The following is a 6,008-nucleotide window of genomic DNA, read 5'->3' on the forward strand; positions in this document are numbered from 1 at the left end:
AAAATACTACCCTCTGTAAAAGGTAATTGACTAAAACAAAGCTAATAATAGGATTTTAGGATTTACAACACATGTTAAATGTATGACAAAAATAGCACAAAACAGAAGAGGGTGGAATGAAATACTCTGTTGTAAGGTTCTTCCATATAAAGCATTATAATGACTATAATATTGGCAGGTAAATTATGATGACCAAAAAATGTACATAGTAAATCTTAAAACAACAACAAAAACAACAAAAACAAAACAAAAAGGAGAAAATCCAGGAAAGCCAATTCTGGAGAGAAAATGGAATTAAAAAATACATAATTTACCCAAAAGGAAGAAAGGGAAGATGAAACACAGAACAGCAAGAGGAAGACTGAAGTCCAACACTGCAGTGTCGACACATCAAACGGAACGGTGCAAGGACTTGGACCATCTTCTAATGCTTTTCCAAACCATAGCAGAGAGTGGGATTGGAAGTGGAGCAGCTGAGACTCGAACCAGCACCCCTGTGGAATGCCGGCACTGTGGACAGTAGCTTTACCCGCTATGCCTGGCTGCTCCACTTGTGATCCAGTTCCTTGCTAGTGTGCCTGGGAAGGGAGCAGAAGATGGCCCAAGTACTTGGACCCCTGCTCCCATGAGGGAGACCTGGAGGAAGCTCCTGGCTTCAGATCGACCCAGCTCCAGCTGCTGAGTCCATTTGGGGAGTGAACCAGTGAATAGAAGATCTCTCTCTCTCTCACTTTGTAATCTCTCTGTAACTCTTCCTTTCAAATAAATAAGTAAATATTTTTTAAAAAAGTATATTGACCCTTACCTCACACCGTATACAAAAATTAACTCAAAACAGATCACAGATCTGGCTGAAAAAAGTTGAAGTTATTAAAACCCTCTGAAGAAAACACAGAAAACCATGTTAGTAGATTCTGGTTAGGCAAAGATTACTTAAAAAGGGCACAAAACCCCACAATCTACAAAAGCAAAACATTGGTAAGGTAAACAACATCAAAACAAATTTTTTTTCTCTTCTCAACGTACCACTAACAAAATGAAAGGGCAAGCCACATATGGAGAGGAAATTTTTGCAAAACAAATATCTGATAAAGGACTTGTATCCAGAATATATATAGACTTCTTAGTAGGAAAATGAAACACAATCAACTTTTTTAAATGGGCAAGAAATGTGAACAGATTATCACAAGGATGACGCACGGATGGTGACCAAGTCCATGGAAAGATGCTTAACGTCATCAGGGAACAGGCGAATGCAAATCAAACCCACAACGAGATGTCACTGCACACCCACTGGAATGGCTAAAATTAATGATGGACGAGGGCCAATGTTGGCTAGGGTATCCATGTGGCAACCTGGAGCTCACACAAAACTGAAAGGAATGCAAAATGGGATAGCCACTTGGAAAAGCACTTGGTAGTTTCTAAAAAACACTTCCCACATGACTTAGCAATTTCATTCCTAGGCACCGAGGGGATGGAAATATACATCCACAAAAAGACTTGGAGGTTCAGGGCAGTCGACTAATGATAGTGCAGGCTGCACAGACCGACAGCCATCAAGTGGTGAACCCCTACCTGTGCCTCTACTCAGCAGTACGGAAGGATCTCACCAGGACAGATGCACAGCACCTGATGTTCAAGTGACAGAAAGCACATCACGTGTTGCCAGAAGCCGGGGAATCAGGGCAGGGGCTCACTCTAGAGGGACACAGATGGACTTTTCAGGGCGATGGGAAATGTTCTATCTGGGGATTGTGCCAGGGGTTAGGTTATTGCACACCTATCTTACTGTAGTAAGAAACAGAAACCCTACTTCTACAACATACCTATTTATTGTTCATAAGAAGAAACACAAACCTTCCTCTACACAGCCAAAACCAGCCACAGAGCCCTTATCTAGTGACCGCCTGGCAGCAGAGTTTAATGTACTGTAATCCTGATGACTACCTGGTGGTGCAGCACCAGGCCACTCAGAGACGCCTCGAGGAGTGACACTGCGGACAGCTCACTGGGAGTAGAGTGCCTGGTCCTAGTCCCATGGTTGCCGGTAACACATTGCCAGAAAGCAAGGACCAGAGGAAAGGCACAAACATGATGTAATAATCTGACCAGCAGATCTTCAACTTTACCTTCAACAGAGTTAAGACTGACTGACCAAAGTGATCAGTTTAAGTTCATAATTGATCATAATGATAGGATTAAGTGTCAAAGGGATCACATAAACAAGATTAGTGTCTGCTAATAATAACTGATAAAATTAAAAAGGAGAGAACGACCCAACATGGGAAGCTGGATACACAGCAGACTCATAGAATGGAAGACACCCTAAATAGCACTCTGGCCTCAGAATCAGCCCTTGAGGTATTCGGATCTGGCTAAAAAGCCCAAGAGAGTTTTGCAGGCATGGAAAGCCAAGACACTGTGGTGAAAAAAAAAATATGACCTAAATGAAAGATCTCTGTGAGTGAGATCCCAGTGGAAAGAATGGGCCATCAAAGAAGGAGGTACCTTTCTCTGAAGGGAGGAGAGAACTTCCACTTTGACTATGGCCTTGTCTAAATAAAGTTGGAATCTGTGAACTCAAGAGGTTTCCAGAGCCTTGGTAGCTCATGACAAGAGCCTCTGGTGATTACTGACATCATAAATAAGAGTGTCAATTGTTAAATGAACAGGAGTCACTGTGTACTTACTCCCCATGTAGGATCTCTGTCCTTAATGTGTTGTACTATGCGAATTAATGGTCAAACTAGTACTCAAACAGTACTTATATATATAATTATACATATATATATATATAAGTATATACTTAGTGTGTCTGTATGGGTGCAAACTGTTGAAATCTTTACTTAGTGTATACTAAATTGACCTTCTGTATATAAAGATAATTGAAAATGAATCTTGATGAAGAACAGGATGGGAGAGGGAGTGGGAGATGGGATGGTTGTGGGTGGGAGGGAGGTTATGGGGGTGGAAATCTGCTATAATCCAAAAGTTGTACTTTCAAAATTTATATTTATTAAATAAAAGTTAAAAAAAATAAAAAAAGACTGACAGATGTAAATGTGCAAATGACGGGCACAGCCTTCCCAGCCTCACCCAGAGACTGGGTCAGAGCGACTGTGCAGAACGCCAAAGGCACAGCTGTTTCCGGAGCACCTGCTATGCTCCAGGCACTGGAAGTGTGTGCTTTAATTGCCTTTTTGTCATTCAGCAAACAGATAATGGACATTTTACAGGTTCCAAGCAATGTTTGCAACACCAGGAATACGACAGTAAATAAAAAATTCCAGCTATCCTGGAGCTTAACTGTATGGAGAGAAGTACTATAAAGATATTCCATCATTTTCAAAAAAGACTTATTTGAAAGGTACAGTGAGAGAGAGGGGTAGGACAGAGATCTTCCATTGGCTGGAAGGCCACAACAGCCAGGGATGGGCCAGACAGAAACCAGGTGCCAGGAGCCACAACTGGGTCTCCCACACAGATGGCACAAGCACTTGGGCCATCTTCCACTGCTTTCCCAGGTGCGTTAGCAGGGAGCTGGATTGGAAGTGGAGCAGCTGGGACTCGAACTGGCCCTCCAGGATGAAATGCCAGTGTCACAGGTGGTTGCTTAACCCACTACACCACACCACCAGCCCCTACAGGTTTTATCATTTGATCCATTTTTCTAATAAGCAAAAAAAAAAAAAAAAAAAAGAAAAGAAAAGAAAAGAAAAAGACAGTTAAATGACTTGCCTAAGCGAATCCAGGAGAGCAGTGCAGTGGCAGAGCTGGGGTTTTTTGCTCGCGGGATGCCACTCTGTTACACGTTTTCAGCAGGTGCACTAACACCATGCTTCCAGTCTTGATTCGGATCATCAGATTCCAAATTGTTTCAAGGAAAGGTCTACCCTTGAGGGGAGGACAGAGACAGACAAGTGTAAACACTGACACTCATCCTGATCTGTACCCAGTCAGCTCAGATTCTAGAGTTTAATCTCAGAATGCCTTTTCAGATGAAGGCATGAACGATTAAAAGAAACTGACCGGGGCCGGCGCCGGTGCTATGGTGCACTAGGTTAATCCTCTGCCTGTGGCGCCGGCATCCCATATGGGTCCCGTTCTAGTGCCGGTTGCTCCTCTTCCAGTCCAGCTCTCTGCTGTGGTCCGGGAATGCAGTGGAGGATGGCCCAAGTGCTTGGGCCCTGCACCCGCATGGGAGACCGGGATAAGTGCCTGGCTCCTGCCTTCGGATCAGCACAGCTCTGGCTGTTGCGGCCACTTGGGGGAGTGAACCAGCGGAGGGAAGACCTTTCTCTCTCTCTCTCTCTCTCACTGTCTGTAACTCTGCCTGTCAAATAAATAAAATATGTAAAAAAAAAAAAAAAAAAAAAAAAAAAAAAAAAAAAAGGAAGAAAAAGAAACTGACCAAAATGGTTCACTTTTGAGAATGGGACGTGTTACTTGTGAAACTATAAACGGCCTCCTTTCTGAAGTGACAACAGGTGGCTCCGAGGTCCTCTGCACTCACGTGTTGCCCTGCAGCTGTGCATGAAAAAGGATGGCTGGGGCCAGCGACACGGCACAGCAGGCTGAGCAGCTGCTGGCGACACCAGCATCCCACACGACAAGTCATGGCTGCTCCACTTCCAATCCACTTCCCTGATAACGCATCGGGGTAGGCTGTGGAAGATGGCAGTGCCATCCATGTGAGACCACCATAGTGTTCCAGGCTCCTGGCTTTGATGTGGCCCTCCCCTGGCCATAAGCCATGTGGGACGTGAACCAGCAGATCAAAGATCCCCTCCTCTCTGTTTCTCCCTCTCTATAACCCTGCCTTTCGAATAAATGATTTTTTTTAAGAAAAACTATGATGGCTAAATTCTAATCTTGTCAGTACACCATCACCCCAGTTGTTAGAAAGAAAATATACTTTACAGCATTGAATGAATTAAGTTTAATACCTGGATATCAACGTTTAAAGGGCAGGGGGAACTCAGTTCACAAACAGGGCTTGAAATACAGCACTCTGGGAAAATCTCACCAACTGTCCGAGAAATGACACGGACACTCCTCCCTCCTGACTCGTAAATGTGGCTGTGCAGAGATGGCCTGTCCCCGGAGAACACAGCCTCTGCGGCCTCCACACTGATGCAGACGACCGCTCAGGGTCAGTGCTGAGACCATGCAAAAACCTTACTTTTATTAAAAAAAAGCCCCCCCTGAGAGGCAGAGAGGGAGAGAAAGAGCTTAAGTGTGCTTCCTTCTGCTGGTTCACTTCCCAATCCCAGAAGAGGCAGGGGCTGGGAACTCAGTCCAAGTCTCCCACGTGGGTGACAGGGACCGAAGCACCTGGGTCCTCACTGCCTTCCAGGGTCTGCTTCAGCAGAAGCTGCAGTCGGAGCCAGGACTGAGGGTGAACCCAGGCGCCACGATGTGGTGTCTTAACCGCTACAGCAAACATGTGCCCAGGAACCTGACTTAATCGCAGAGGCACTCACTCCCCACTTGTGTGTTCAGGGTCAGCATCACTCGTGTCCTCCGCTCCAGGCACGCGTTCCTTCTCACGTGACCTGCACATTCGGAGGGTCTGGGAACTCTTCCTGGACCTGATTCAGCTGCAAGGAGGAGCCGCTCCTCTCAGCGTGGCTCCACGTGTTCCTCCACTCCCCTTTCACTGAGGACCCAATATGGGCTGCGGGCCTGGGGCCATGGCTAACCCTGAGATCTCAGAAAGGCCTGTAGGGGGACACACGGGTGGCGGGGGAGGGGGGGGTGTCAGGCAGGAAAACGGTCATGAACGCATCCCAGCAGGGAGGGGGAGCAAGGAGAGGCAGAGGCAGCTGGGGCAGACATTCTAGGTGGCCCATTCTCTCGGAGGGGAACTCTGGGGTAAGATAAGGCTGGAGGAGGCGCAGGGAGGGGCAGCTGTGGAAGGGCCCAGGCCCTGCGTCCGCGAAGCCTTCCACTGCCGCCGCGGGAACACTCGTCTTCCTTAGCACCAGCGCCACCAGGTGGCCGGG

Source organism: Oryctolagus cuniculus, chromosome 7, assembly GCF_964237555.1.
Source record: "Oryctolagus cuniculus chromosome 7, mOryCun1.1, whole genome shotgun sequence".
Taxonomy (NCBI): domain Eukaryota; kingdom Metazoa; phylum Chordata; class Mammalia; order Lagomorpha; family Leporidae; genus Oryctolagus; species Oryctolagus cuniculus.